The 16,813-nt window shown below is 41.7% G+C and overlaps 1 pseudogene; it reads right to left on the reverse strand.

The window, feature by feature from the left end:
- LOC149189545 (F-box/kelch-repeat protein At5g43190-like) overlaps nucleotides 1-12,304 on the reverse strand; it is a 51,755-nt pseudogene extending 39,451 nt beyond the window's left edge.
- Nucleotides 12,305-16,813: the final 4,509 nt, after the last annotated feature.

Genomic DNA, 16,813 nt, shown 5'->3' on the forward strand with positions numbered 1-16,813 from the left:
TCTCCATTGCTGAACACATAGCATCAACATTGTGCAATAGTTAATTCTGAAAAAATATATGACACTTGATTTGTGCTTAAAAATATACAACACCTTATCTGTAACACGCTCACTGGAACCTGGAAAATATCACCGACAAGAAGTGATTGGGGAATTAAATAGTTGTGAAGACACAATGTACTCTTTGTATGTGTCCATGCTCCTGAAATAGTTTTAGTCGCTTTGGTCCTGATCCCGTCAATAGACGGACAAAGAGTTTGACTTCCTTTTACCCCTCCCCTACCCTGTGCTTGTCAAATTGTTCGTCGAATGTTGGATTTGAATTATAGTTTAGTGCAATAAAATATGACTCGAAAGAAGTCATCCAACCTTGATATTGTGAACAGGGAAGATGGCATTATGTTGTGATGCTAGAGAATTAGATGCAAAGACGAGAATTTTGCGTGTTGGATTTTATGCTTTTTGATAGTGAATTTGTTTTGATTCTTGGATTTTGGTTCTAAGACAGACAGTTTGAGTGGGTATTTTAATTGGAAGTTGACTACGTTGTAGAATTTGCATTGCTTTCTGTGGTCTGTTGGAGCTTTGGAACATGATTGATGGAATATACCATGCTAGTGTACCACATCTGAGGCTTGTTTCTGGTGCTCGAGGTCGTTGGGTCATGGATGTTAGAGATGATAATTGGCTTTTGTATCTTTAGTTTTATCAGAATGGAGAAATACTTATTCTGAGTGCGCATTCATATCATTTTTCAGTTGGATAGGGTTTTGTTGACAATGTTGGACCCGCCAACATTCAAGGGACCTCCCCAATATGAAGTGCCAATTAGACATCACACCATTGGTGTAGGAGTTCCATCTGGAATACGGCTTGGTTGTCGATGCAGTGAGTTTTAATGATGTGCCTTGGCTACAATAATGCATAGAGTGATGTATGATGACTTTGGTGAGAACAAGTGTGTGACCTTGTGGTGCAGGTAAATTCTCAGTGCGGGCACAAACAATTCCTCTAGCTCGAGAGAGTGGGTCTAGCCACAAACAAACAATCTATGGAAAATATCCTTAAGCTAGAATCAATTAAGAGGGCCTACCTCTTAGAACGTTATTCCGCTTGGTGATGATCCTGCTTCCTCACTCCAGCTATCTTCCATTTCCTTCCTTTGAACACATGAAACAAGAAAACAATGACAACAACAAATGTGATAGCATACAATATTGTATTCAACCTACTTAATAGGTCAAGGAACATTAAGCCATAAATATGTAAAATGACACTTCATGTAGGAAATCAATCAATAGTTGCATTTATATAAATCAGAAAGAGATTACAACTGGTGTCTTGACGTTGTTGGTCTCCTCCGATACATCTGGGTTCCCGCAATTCTTCTAGCACTTCATGGATAGCCCCAATAATGGAAGTTTTGAGGCCTCTTTCCCTCTAGTCTCAAACCAAACCAAAAACACACTATTCTCCCTCAAACATGCACTAGAAAGCTACAAGCTATAGATGACTTGTTGATCTTTCAAACTCACTCCAAAACTCCAACTAGCTTTTTCTTGGGAAAAAGAGAGGTTTTTATAGCTTGGATGGATGGGAGATATTTCATCTCATCATGGGAGAAGGCCTTATCTCTTGAGGTTGTTCCATCCTAATCAGGAAAAGGAGTCCAAAATAACTTCCTCGGCTCCATTCGTCCCAACCATCTACCATACTTCTGTTACAAAGCTTCTAGACATGGAAGCTTTGGCTCCTTATTTAAAAAACCTTCCAAAAGAGGATCGGCATGACTGGAAAAGGGCTCAAACGCTCATTATGGAACGAGGATAGTTTTAATCTCTGCAAATCAGCACAAGGAGGAAACTGGTCAGTAGTGTCGGTTTTGTAAACTGGGATAAAAGGAAGATTCTTGGGAAATGATGCAAAGGGGAATTATTTTGCTCATGAAGAGGGACATACTGGGAGTTTCTTCATGATGGGAAAGCATGTCAGGTTCACTATACAGGTCCTCCAGGATCGTGGATGGGTATTACAGGGACAGTGACAAAATTTTGTGTAATAGATGCCCCCTAAAGCGTGAAGACCGAACTAGAGTGAGGGGTGAAATGCTTCATAAGTGGAAGCGGGGAACCGGAGTCCATCATCAAAAAATCTACAAGCAAGCATATATACATATACATCATTGAAAACTATGAATAATGATACATGAATCATGGTATGGACACAACCATCTAGAGAATGATCATGTAAATGGATCCAAGGCATGGGCACAGCCATCCAATAGAAAGGATCATAACGAAGCCAAGGTATGGTCGCAACAATCCAATAATGATAGGGATCACATATAATAACTCACGGTATGGTCACAGCCATCCATCTGAAAGAGACATGTATATTAACATGATCATGTCACATCGCCTCGCAACCTGGACTTGTGTAATCTTAACCCAGGGTCTTGCGCTCCAAACGACCTAATAAAAGTGCAAATCCTAACATGTGAATGAATGTGTTGAAGTCAAACATGCTAGAAAGTCACTTGATTACCGGTCAATTATGTGAACCGTTAGCAAGAGTGAGATAAACTACCAATAATGATAATGGCTCTCAAGGTACCGGAAGCACAGTTCATGGAATGTGAATAAAGGAACTGATGTCAAACACCTGTGAAATCACTCGATCGAAAGCCAATTATGTGAGCTTGTCGTCGAGTGCGAAGAACTTGCCATTAGGGCATGCAAGCTCTAAGGTACTGGAAGGGAGTCTCTCGGCCAGCTTCCTGGATAATAAGTTGAAGTCGATAGGAAGTGGCCATGTCGAAGGAGGGCCATGATGTATCCCGCATCATTGACATGAGAAAAAGGGATGCAAATGATTTCAGATGATATAGAGAATCATGATTAAGTGTAACTCCAGAGGGACTAACTCTTGAACATTTCGGCGACAAGCTTTTGAAGTTTGGCAGCTTTTGGATCCATAGTATTAGTGGTCATAATGACGTGGCAGAGATCAAATGAAAGGCAAAATGAACATCCAAACCCAGGAAGGTCAATGAAAAGGAGGATATCCCAACCCGACACGAAGCAGAAAGTGTCATGTTCAAGAGTGAGTTGCCGATACGATTGATAGAATTTCCAATTTCCCCCCACCCTTTCTGGCTGGTACTCCAATTATTTTTTATCGCAAGCTTGAAGGGGATAGCATGTGCTTGCACTGTAAGTTCATCCTTAATAGAATCCAACCTAGTAAGTTTAATGAGCTATAGGAAGGAGAATCTCACAATCATCATGGTGACGAATCCAATGTCGTTTAATGTTTTAACGAGTCGGACAAAGGTGTAACTTGGTATCTTTTCCATGTTTAGAGAGTTTGAAAAAGACACAGAAAAATAAACTCCACATGGGCCTTTTTCCTAGATTTGTGTCTCTCGAGCCCGAAAAGGTAGAAAATGATACTTGAGAGAACTGCTTGACCATTTCAGTCAAGGAGTACCTTTTCGTAAATAGTTCATCCCAGCCCAAAAAAGGGGTAAACGTATACTAGGTGAACGAAGTTTCGAAACCTTTAACGAGTTCAAAACGATAAGATCTCCGCAATATTTTCGTGTTTAAAGAGTCGAAAAAGAGCTTAAAAGCAAACCCCCGATTTTATTCTCTTTTACAAGTCAAAAAGAGAAAAATACTCGGCGATCTTTTCATTTGAGTTTTACGAGTCAAGAAAAGAGTTGAAATGTGACTCTAGTACCATCATCGATAATCTGTCACCTGTCGCTACACAAAAAGGTAAATGCATTATGCAGTTCTGAGGCAAAGTAGGTCAAAAATACTTTAAAACCCTAATAGTTCATGAAAAAATGAATAAAAGGAGGCAAAAGTTATTTTTTTTTACCATTTACCATTTTACCTTTGTGTGAATAGCTTTTAACCCACTTGTGCCCTAATTTTTCTAGAGCAGATTGCGGGAGATCGATTTGTTAGTTGCAGGTAAGAGCCAAGACCTTAAGCTCCATTTTCATACTTATTCACCTGTTTTTATCCATTTTTTGGATTTCATGAGGAGGTTTTGTCAAAAAAAAATCACCCTCGGTGAGTGTGATTTCCAGGCACGGAATTGCGCGGATTAGAGGTTTCTAAAAATGTCAATCGTGCCCTTGGCGCTATTGTTTTTGAAATAGTCGCGTCGACGCTATGACCAAAATTTTTCCTTGTTTTTGCTCAATTTGTTCGTTTGAATCCAAATTCCTCTGGCCAAAGATGATTATTCACTTGGTTATATGGTTTTTGCAGGGAAAAAATTGTGAAAATGGTGGATTGGAAGGAATGCAACCTTGAGTCTATTGACACCCAAGCAATGGCTGACCCAAATTTCTTGGATGATTTGAGGAACTGTGGGCTCCTCAAATTCTTCCTTACACTAGGTCTACAGGCTCAACTCGAATTGCTACAATATCTGATCAGCCTCTAGGACGTGAATCAGTGAATTTTCATGATCTGTGACCAAGATCTGGAGTTGGAAACTTCAGACATTTTTCATCGCAAGATTGTCCCAGAGAGGGGAGCCAATCAATATATATGGGTCAAGGTCAATTGGGGTAAGTATGACCATGTTACTTGCAGAACATTTCCCAGAAGCACTCAAATCAAAAAGTGGCAAGATCGAGATTGTGACTGTTCGAGATCATGTGTTGAGAGTGTTACTGTTGACCATCAATAGAGTGGTTGGGGCCCAAGTGCAACATGAGACCAACAAGTCAAAGTTTTAGTATGTTATCCACTGTATGGCGCCCACTATTTTTAGCTGGGCAAAAGATATGAAAGTCAACATGAAGTGCCAACAATCAAAAGCTAAGGCGGTAAACCTGAAGCAGTTTTGTTACAGGTTTGTGCTAGTGACCTTCTTCCTGGAGTAGGTTCCATTGTTCCACTACCAACTGGCTGAGGTGGAACCGTCGATGCCGTGAAACCCACGGATGGTCTGTTGGAGTGCATTGATGCCCAGGATTACCGGGGGAAAACAGATGTCCTATAAGCCCGCCCTTTTCTCATGGTTATGACAACAGTTGATCGTAGTGGAGGATTGGCCTTACAGCGGTACCAAATTCCGTGGAGATCCGGATATGCCACTCTGAGAGAGGGAGGATTATGATGATGGAGGTAAACAAGAAACAATTTTAATTTTTGACGTTTTTTTTATTAGTTTTGGGATATATGTGTTCATGACATTTTTATTTTATGAATGTAGATGTTGGACCAGAACACCCTGCTAGGATGTCCCCGATCACTAGGCGCGTTGATCGGTAGTTCGAGGTCGCTCCTTATCAGGATGGAAGCGACAATGAGGAGAAGATTGCGCGGAATATCAAGGATTGACCCATGGGATCCCAGAGTATGCCCATATGGGTGATGTCCCACACCAGTATCAGAGGCATACAGTGGGGGTATTCGATCGGATCCACCGACTGCTGACTCGCATAGTCCGAGCAGTTACATGCTACCATGAGCATCATGTTGTTTAGTGCATAGGTCTAGCATTCCATATTATTTAGGCCTGTGAGCCACTGATGTATTTTGAGAACAAATATTATTTTTTGATGCTTTGATGTATGACAAACATTATTGACACACACATATATATGTTGTACTTCCTTGCTTACTATGGTACAAATGTTTTGTATTTTGAGTTTTTACATGTTTCGCAAATGTCTATCCAGCACATAATTAGCTAATGCATCTGTCAATGTATTCATGTGTCTAGGAATATGATGATATGTAATGTAATCAAAATTTATTTCCAGTAGATGAATACGTAGATACATTCTCAATATCTGAGGGTTTCTGACGGAATATTGCCTGTTGAGTTGAAGGACGACAAGCTATGAATCAAGGTTGACAACCAATTCCCGGATGCCAAGAGTAATAGCTTCTAACAACAATTTGATGACTGCGCTATACTCAATGATGTTATTAGTTGTTCGACCTAGACATATACCTTGAAGGTCGATCAACTCACCATGGGGGTCATAAATAGCCTATGCCGGAGATGATAGATTCTGGGTACTACGGCAAGCACCATCAGCAAAACCAATGTGAGGAGACACCGACATCTGCAAAGCAGGAAAAAACATAATAAGAAGGAAAGTTGCTTGCAAAACAACACACCAAACCACACTGTACAAAAATGAATAACACACTATTGTACAAAAGCAACCATGCAAGATGACCTAAGCATAGTACTTTTTGAGATAAAGCCCATTCTGGGGCTTGTCTAAGGGATTTCCCTCATAGTCAATAAGCTCATAGGCCCCTTTCTATAACACATGTTTAACAATGTAGGGCCCATGCCACATGGGTTCGAACTTGCCTGCCCCCAACTTATCATTAGCCTGATCATACAAAAGAACCAAATCGCCCTCAGAAAAAGCTCGAGGGGAGACAAACTGATCAAAATGGGACTTGACCTGCTTTTTTTGTGCTTCAATGACCAAAGCAACAAGACGATGAGTCTCATCAAGTCATTCTAGGTACAAGAGATGCTCTTCCTGAGGTGAGGTCTCAGGGAGAAGTTCGACAGCCAACTTGAGGGATGGAATTTCGCACTCAATCGGTAAAGTTTCTTCCAGACCATAGACTAGCTGGAATGGTGTGAATCCAGTTGCGTCCTTGGTCGAGGTTTGGTAAGCCCATAGAGCTGAAAAGAGCATGAGATGCCAATTTGACTTGTGCATCTTGATGGCGTGTTGAAGCATCGTAACCAAGACTTTGTTCATAGCTTCAACTTGGCCATTGGCCTTAGGGTAGTACAGGGTTAAGCCATCGTGTCACAAGCCCAGTGTAGAAGTCAGCTCAACCATCATGTAATCTCGAAAATGGGAGCCATGGTCGGTGACAATGGCTCGAGGCACTCCAAACCTGGAAATAACGTGATTGAATAGAAATTGAGTAGTCATTTTGTCGTTCGCAGAGTATGTAGGCATCGCTTCGGCCCATTTGGTGAAATAGTCCACAGCAACAATGATATACCCATGACCCCCAGCTGAACGAGGATTACAGGTCATATAGTCGATGCCTCATTTGGCAAAAGGACCAATGGTAATAACGAGTTGTAGCTGAGCGGGTGGGGCGCACATCTTACAGTGAGGAATTTGGCACTCATGGCACTTACGAACAACAAGGATGCAATCCTTGAAGATAGAGGGCCAAAAATAACCAACGTCAAGGATTTTTTAAGTAGTAGCATATCCAGATAGGTGACCGCCACATGCACCAGAATGGAAGTCATTCAAGACTCTCTCAACGTCCTCGAGAGTGAGACAGCAGCGAAGAGTTGAATCGACACCAATGCGGTATAAATTATCTCCAATGATACGGTAAGGTTGAGATTAGTGTCGAATGCATTGGCGATCATCCTTGGTCAACGCAAACCGGAAGGTGGTTTTCTGGAGATATACGATGATATCACCATACTAGGGGTCAAGAGTGATAATTAAGAAAAGAGTCACGTTTGAGAGTTTCTCGTCGACACTAGCACGGAAGAAGTGGAGGGAAGGGAGAAAATCAACTCAACAAAGACCAATGATTTCTTAGATTTGGCAGTAGTGAATACCAAATCGAATTCTTGGAGGATAACAATCCACTTCAAATACTTGCCCCCCAGCAACTGACGAGTCAAGATGTAGTTCATGGGGTTGCATTCCGAAATCACAGTGGTAGTGCGGAGTAGAATGTAATGTCGAAAGCGTTGAACAGCCTGCACGGAAGCCAAGGGCAACTTCTCGACACAAGCATAACGTGTTTCGGTGTCGAGGAGATTGCGACTGAGGTAGTAAATAACATGTTCATTTCCTTCGTCGTCGTTCTATACCAGCACCATAGCAATGGTACTAGAGGCTACAGCTAGATAAAGGAAGTAATCGTGATGAGAGTTCAGGTGATGCAACAAAGGATAATTTATGAGGACAGTCTTTAGGTAATTGAAATATTTTTTAGCAGCCTCATCCCAAACAAATGGGGTTCCTTGCTTGAACAACTGGGTGAACCCTAAAGTTAGCTTAGCATAGTTCAGTATGAAACGACGGAGGAAATTTTCTTTTCCCTGCAGACTTTGTGGTTGATGCAATGAAGATGGAGGGGGTAAATTAACTATGGCCTCGACTTTAAGAGGATCAAGGAAAATGCCTTATTTCAAAACAATAAATCCAAGGATTCATCCTTATTCGACACAGAAGACACATTTATGTGGATTCAGCCAAATGTGGTAGTGTCTACAGCGAAGAAAAAATTGCCAGAGATGATCAGGGTGATCATGATGTTTACGAGAATGAGCGGGGAGATCATCCAAGTAAGGTTGAACGATGTTTCGAAAGTTGTGGAACACATAAGACATCGCTCTCTGAAATGTAGCCCCAACATTCTTAAGGCCAAAAGGGAGCTTTTTATGCACGAAGGTCCCCAATGGATAGATAAAGGTTGTCCTATCCTGATCAATTGGCATAATGTTTATCTGGTTGTAGCCAGAAAAACCGTCCTTAAAAGAAAAGAATTTGCTCCCAGCACATTCATCAATGATCTAGTCAATGAAGGGAGTGGGGTAATTATCCTTAGGATAGGCACGATTGAGATCACAGTAATCGATGCAAATGTGAATAGTGCCTTGATTCTTTGTCACCAGTACAATATTCGACACCCAATCCGTAAGAGGAATCGAATAAATAAATCCATCTTTCAAAAGTTTTTCAACTTCACCCTTAATGGTGGCTGCTTTTCTAGGGTGCATTAGAAAAATCCATTGGCGAACAAGCTTCGCATGAGGATAAGTGGGAATCTCGTGCATGACTATACTTGGGTCAATGTCATACATTTCTTCATATGACCACGTAAAAACATCCTGGAACTCTTGGAACAGATGAGATAGAGCTTGATCTCTTCCAGAGAACAAGTTACCTCGATATGGACATTTTCAACAACACCAGGTTTGATAGAAATATCAATTGGCATCGTTTGGGTAATGTTACCCATGTTCCCTTCTGACCAAACTTCATGAGTCATGATTGGCATCTGAAGTGGTAGGGACGGGAACTGAGAGGAGAACTCCTCGAGACAAGTAGACATGACCGTCGGGCCAGGAAAAAACGAGGAACGATGATGAGTGTCATTCCAAGGTACTTCCTCTAGAGACATTAATTCCATGATACTTTCATCAGAAAGGAATGTCTCTGCTAAGGGGTCGGGAGATTCTAAAGAACCAAGCCACGAGGATTGAGATACACATCGAGAGATGTTCCCGAAACAAGATGATCAAAGGATACCGAAGGTGAAGCCGAAACAATTTCCATGTAATCAATTTCAGCGGGACTAAACGACATAACCTTGCCCCATGTATCAACAAGATCCAGCGAAGGAATGACCCAAGGATTAGACTTTACTAAAATCATGTTGACAGAGGCAACATGAGGAGGTGGGAGCGGAAAGATGCCCATCAAGGCAGGATCTTTAAAGAGTCATGACCCCACACTCTCATAAGGAGCACCGGTGTGCTTAACGTATGGAACATTGCCGTCCAAGGAGGAAGAGGCAAAGAAGGACAGTTGGTCGACTGTGACTATCTTCCCTTGATGGGGAAAATGAATCACACGGAAAAGGGAGGAGGCTACAGCATGCATGGCATGGGTCCAGCTTCGTCTGAGTAGAATATTGTAGTTAAGATTAGCGTCAATGATTTCTACTTCGACGTGTACCATCTTGCCTTCCAAAGTAATGGCAAGGTTGGGAAGGAAACCGAATGGTAGTGGATCACACCCATCAAAAGCTTCCAGAGTATTAGGGACTGGCTCGGAGTAGGAGAACCAATTGCCTTCCAATAAGCGACAAACATGATGCAGGTAGAAGCACCTTCATCGATAACGGTTGTATGAATGGTTTTCTCATTTATGATTACCTGAATGAAAAAGGAAATTTGGTGAGGTAAACGTGGAACATGATTTTCCAGGTCAAAACAGATAAGATTAGAGTCAGCTGGATCAATACCCCCAATAGCCGACAGTAACGATTTTCGCTAAGATGGACAGCTTTGAAGGACCTCAAGAGCAGACATAGTTGATGGTGCTCGAGCCAAATCTTCAACAATGTTATAATGTTGAGTGGCTCGAGCGTTAGGATTGTACGAGAACTTTCGAAGTACACCTCGAGAAGGTGGTCAAATGGCGGAATCATGATTAGGTCACTCTATATGGTGAGGACTAGTGCTGGACGGGGTGGAAGAATAAGGGGCACCTTCTTTCTCTTTCCCTGCTGACAAGGTAGGAGTTTGATAATATTTTGACCTGGTAGCCATGTTGATCGGGGTACTCATCATGAACACTTGTGAACCTGAGGAAGCGGATGACTGAGGTTGGTCTACCATTTGAGTTTGCTGGGATGGAAAGGGCTCTTTCAGGACAACTAGGGTCCCTTTGAGCAAACGACTAACTTCAGATCGTCTGGGACAATCCTTAGTATAGTGATCCTCCTCACAGATGAGGCATGGATACTTGGGTTTCCATTGGGAAGCATCACCAGCAGATGACTTAGGAGGACCCTATTTGGGGGCGTCAGCTTTACTCTTGCCTTTTCCCTTCTTCTTACCTTTAGAGGGTTTATCCACTGCAATGGACTAGATAGCGTGAACCTCCGAGGTTTTACCAGGGCCAGATGAATTGCGAGAGGAATCATTGGGAGCAGTGTTGGAGACTGACTTCTGTTTGGAAGAAGATTTTACAGGGGTTTGAGTCACTAAACCAATTACTCCATCAATGGGAGGTGTGGCCAGAGATTTAGATGTCGTCAAACTAGATGATGGTCTAGGCGCATCGGGTAACACATCATATAACATGCTGGATTGTGAATAGATGAGGTCTAGATACTGGGCACGCACAATGGCTTGTTCCTCAGTGACGCATCCACCCATAGCAATGTCCTCAGTAATTTTGTTGACAAATGATTTGGTGAACCACTCGGTCAACAACTGATCAGCAATTTCAAACTTAATCAGATGGTGCCTACATCTCCATTCATGGATGTGATCAGAGATGTGAGTCGCAGTGTCTTGCTTGAGCGACATTAACAGATGGGTGCCAGTTTCATAGCGAACTGGCAGCTGGAAATGTGTGAGAAAGGCCATGGCGAGAGTGTTAAAGTCATGATAGGTATTTTGAGGTAGCTCAATATACCATTTGGTTGCAGCACCTGTAAGAGTTAATTGGAAAAGACAAAGATGAATGGAATCATCAACGTAGGAATTTGAGGAGCACCAGAGGTGATATGTCATCACGTAGGCTTGAGGATCCTCTTTCACTTTTCCTTCAAACTTTGGACAATCACTCAGAATCTTGGACAGAACTAGAGGCAATTATGGAAAATGAAGAATCGGGTCATTCGTGAGTCTAGACAGATCTGGCAATTCCAGCGTAGCCAAGAACATAAATTGAGTATTAAAAGGCATTTGAGGTCGATAAGGGGGCCCAACTGGCAAGGCCCATCCCTACTAGTAAGGATTTTGTCCCCATAATGGAGGATTTTGCCCATATGGCATTTGATTTTTCCCCCACTGTACGTTACCTTGCCCGTAGGGAGGATTCTAACCTTGAAAGCCTTGGAACTATCCGGTCAAAGGCTGTTGATAAGAAACATACTAGTTAAAAGGTTATTGAGCCTGCTGACATTGGACATATGGATTTTGCACTTGATGTCCCTGAGCATAAGGGTTTTGGACCTGCTGCCCCTAGACAAAATGGTTTTGGACCTGTGGCCCTTGGACGTAAGGATTCTGCACTTGATGTCCTTGGACATAAGGATTTTGGACTTGTTGTCCTTGGAAAAAAGGAATTTGAACCTGTTGCCCTTAGACATAAGGATTCTGCGCCTGCTGCTGTAGGACTTGACCCTAGCCTTGCCCTTGCAAGGTTTGACCCTGTTGATATGATTATAAGGGTTATTGTTGCCCGGGTTGACCTTGTTGCTGTAAGAGCTGACCTTGTGGCTGTAAAGGTTGTCCCTGCGGCTACAGAGGTTGACCTTGAGAAGGAATAAGCTAGGAGGATTATGGCGCATACTACATTTGTGCCTGCATGGTTTGCTGCAACTGTTGTGAGGGTTTCCCCTGCAGTTGTTGCAGTTATCCCTACTGCGGCATCATATAGCCTTACTGCTGCATGGATAGCCCTTGCTGCAACGAAGGTTTTCCTTTCTATTGCACGAGTTTTCCCTACTGCTGCAACGTACTTGGACAGTTCCCGGAATGACACCTTGAAAGTTCTCGAACTGTATCTAGCCATACCAATCAGGTGCGGCAGATGGACCAGGTTGGACATAGGGTCTAGGTTGAGGGATGTATGGAGGATTATCCATCGCTTGTGAACCATATGGAACATAAGGAGGTTGGTACTGAACTTGAGCCATATTGGGTTGTTGGTACTGGATGTGACTTGACCCAGATGAACCAACATTGGGCTATTGGTACTGGACATTACTTGATCCAGCAGGACCAACAGGATTTGAAATGGCACCCGAAGAGGGTTGGTTCATTCCAACCATGTGAGGTTGTGAGCCACTCACATTGGTTGTGCCAGACATCATAGAAACATTCGGACTCTACCCCACAAGCGGTGGCATAGCTTGTCCACTTACTGGAGGGATTGAAGCACTGACGGCGACATGACCCGAGATCGTCGGTTGTGTAGAAATTCTTACTGTAGATTAACCTAATAATGCAATATAACTAAAGCAAAATACTTTATTCTACTTCTACAATCAAACTTGCGGAAGCTTAATAGATTTGAGCAAGATCAAGCAGAACACATATAACCAGAAGAAGAATCAATGCACATTACACATGAAACACAGTAAATACTCAGGGGAAAGCCTCGGCTAAAAACCCCACTACCCGTATTATCATACAAGGTGGAAATACATCAAGATTACACAAAGCTTTAGCTCTCACAGTTAGCCAACTCTCAGTAAAATCCTCCTGGATTCTCATAGGCAAACAAGGCTTCTCACAAACCTTCTCCTCAGCCCTCCAAGCATCCTATTTCCTTGCGCAATTTCTCCTAGGCGATCCTACTGTTACCAAGTGCAACACTGATCACTCATACTGATCTCACACCCTGTAAAACTGTGCAATCCTCAAGGAACCTTTTTCCTTCTGCATGGATGAGTTTCCTTTATAGGAAAATTCATGCAACTGATAGTACATTTTCCCTATCTTTAATCTCAACTGGGTCTTTCTCAGAATAGACATGCATGAGTTAATGATGAGAGAATCTTCAGTTATCTGGAGTACACTAGTTGTATGCATGCATGCATTAACTGAATGAATTCACAATTAGTTCCTCAAACAGTTTGGAACTAATCTAACTAGACTTAGCTCAGTAAACTGAGCTAACTATATTCAAATTTTAATTCAAGGACAAATTAAAAGTGGAATATACTGGATTCTATTTTTATCATTTCTTGTTGCTATTTTTAACACTCCCTCTCAACAAGAAAGGAATTCAACTCGATCTCGATCCTGAGCCTTTGGAATGTTTTTCATGCAACACTTCTCTCTAGTGTTGTTGCTCTAGAAACTTCGGAAACAAAAAAACATCCAACCTAAATCAGTATGATGCATTTGTCATCAAAGTCTTTGATTGTTATTGCCTCTGTCAACTGAAAACTCTGCACTTCTGTTGACTCTGCCTTTTTGCACTGTTGTCAGTCCTTCTCTGTGCTCTTCAGTATCTAGCTGCTCTAGCCTCTGTCACTTTGATCTCTGACTGCATCAATCCCACTGATTCCTCTCGCTACTATGTACTTTGGGCTCTCGTAGCAAGCTACGATCCATGAGATAAAACCTCTTAATGGACCCTACCCAATTTCAGCCTTCTTGGGACTATCATTTCGCATTACCCCACCTCACACCTGGAGGTATGGCTGCATGTGATCCCTCTACTGGCTTGGCTCAAGATTTCCCCCTACTGGAGGTCTCTGCATGAGTGGATGCCTCCACTCGGTCTCCTCTCAGCATCTCCAATTGTGGCTCCTCCACAATTGTTTGAGACTTCTTTTGGGATTGCATGTTGAGAGGTAATTTACTCTTCCTCTCAACCACCAAGTCTCTAACATTTGCCTTGCTCCTCAAGGCTTTGCATGCATCTTGAACCTCAAGAGCATACAGGCTCTTGGCTAGCACACCAATCTGTTTCATTTGTCCCGTCGTCACGAAATTTTTGGGAAAAAAGCTGATTTTAAATCAGCAATATCTCCCTCATACGAACTCCGATTTGGCCGATTTTTTTTTAATTTGGGTATTTCTTCGCAAGGAATATAAATATGCTATTTGTTTCTGAAAATTTTACACATAAATTTTCAGATATTCTCTGCAAACTCTCGGCCCAAAAGTCAAAACTTTAAAATCTCCTCTAGTATATTGTTCTTAGCTCCAATAAACTTGGCTCTGATACCATGTAGAAATTCTTACTGTAGATTAACTTGATAATGTAATATAACTAAAGCAAAATACTTTAATCTACTTCTACAATCAAACTTGCAGAAGCTTAATAGATTTGAGAATGATCAAGCGGAACACATATAACTAGAAAACAAATCAATGCACATTACATATGAAACATAGTAAATACTCAGGGGAAAGCCTCAGCTAAAAACCCCACTATCTGTATTATCATACAAGATGGAAATACATCAAGATTACACAAAGCTTTAGCTCTCACAGCTATCCAGCTCTCAGTACAATCCTCCTGGATGCTCACAGGCAAACAAGGCTTCTCACAAACCTTCTCCTCATCCCTCCAAACCTCCTATTTCCTTGCGCAGTTTCTCCTGGGTGATCCTATTGTTACCAAGTGTAACATTGATCACTCACACTGATCTCACACCCTATAAAACTGCGCAATCCTCAAGGAACCTTTTTCTTTCTGCATGGATGAGTTTCCTTTATAGTAAAACAACTGATAGTACATTGTCCTTGTCTTTAATCTCAACTCGGTCTTTCTCATAATAGACATGCATGAGTTAATGATGAGAGAATCTTCAGTTATCTGGAGTACATTAGTTGGATGCATGCATGCATTAACTGACTGAACTCACAATTAGTTCCTCAAATAGTTTGGAACTAATCTAACTGGACTTAACTCAGTGAACTGAGCTAACTAATTACAGCTCAACCTTATCTCCTTAGTTAAGGGATAATCTCCTTAATTTAAGGGATAATTGTTGCATGACTTCACAAAGGCTTCTAGCTTGAATTTCTCTAACTAATTAACTAAAGATGAATTAATTAATTATTTTTCAAGTAGCTGGTGAGACTAAATTCCAATTTTAATTCTCAATTTTAATTCAAGGACAAATTAAAATTGGAATATACTGGATTTTGTTTTTATCATTTCTTGTTGTTATTTTTAATAGGTTGAACCAAACGGGTTACTTGAACCGAAAAAACAAGAAGATTTGGAATGGTGGGTTGCACCGGGACTGAATGAACTGCAGAAATCACCCTCTATTGGGAGGTCTGGTTTTGAATGAATGGACCTATGGTAGGCATAGCGCCAGATGCCCAAATTGGGTTATGATATAGTGATGAGGTAGTAGGCATGCCCGAAACCAACTGAGCTAAAGTCATGTAATTACGCGGTAACTGAGGATGAACATTGGTTGAAATGCTTCCCGTGTAAGGGAAACCTTCAGGAGGGAAAGGATATTCCTGCTCCTCGACTGTTCGTGGAGAGGAGACTGGGATTTTGATTTCTGATTCCATGGGTGAAAACTGGTGACGACATACTACCAAAAATGTTCGAGGGGATAATTCCAAAGGAATACCCGGCTAATCGTACGGACTATACAGACGCTGAGGTGATATCACAACATGATTGAACAAAGAATTTAGAGGATAAACAACCAGTCCAAGCTGACCTTCAGAAGCTGGCAAACTCTCAAGAGTCTGGATAGGATTATCCAAACATTCCGGGCCAATGTCAAAAAGTGACCCAGTATCTGAAGGGGGAGGAAAAGATGACAAAGGTTGAATAATCAGAACAATTCCAAGCTCAACACCTTGGTCCTCAAGCGACTGCGGCAATTCATGAAAAGGCTCCTCAGAAAATATTTTGGACAGAGGAGAGGAAGAGGAACTAGGCGACCCAGTTGGTTCAACCACGATGATTTTGTCTCAAATAACCAAAAGAGAGATTGATTTCAAGGGCTTTAAACTGTGTTTAAAGATATACTCACAATGTGATAAAAAAAGACTAACAGGAATGTTATAAGATCGTGGGAAATAATTTTTTAAGATGCAAAAACAAACTGGTGCTCTTTCATTTTTTAAGAATCGAGAAAGAAGCAAAGGTGACTCTATCACTTTCGGTTTGAAACGAGCTCAAAAGGACAAGTGCTTGGGTGATCTTTTATATTTAGGGAGTCAAAAATATCAAGATGACTACTCAAGATGATCTAGGCAAAAAAGATTACCAAGTAATCGTGAACTCCAAAATACCTCCCAAGCGAACCGAGAAGTACGGGCAGGAAATCTCCTCGAATGTTGTGTTTGGTGTATCATGTTTACGAGGAAGTAGACTCAACTTCCTATGGGTAAAGGATTGCAACCTAGTGGAGTCTCCCTATATATACTCGATGATACAGGGAGCACAAGTCCGTACTAGCATTGTCTAATGCCAAAGTGAACAACAGCTGCTAGGTTTTAAGACACATGAACACGTCTCTAGCCTAGACCTTCTAAAATGTGATCGTTAGGTTTCAAATGCTCCTTAGGTTAATTGAGTACATTTTAG

Source organism: Pinus tabuliformis, chromosome 3_1 (assembly GCF_031772625.1).
Source record: "Pinus tabuliformis cultivar Carrire ecotype Pingquan chromosome 3_1, CPIR1, whole genome shotgun sequence".
In the NCBI taxonomy this organism is placed as follows: Eukaryota; Viridiplantae; Streptophyta; class Pinopsida; order Pinales; family Pinaceae; genus Pinus; species Pinus tabuliformis.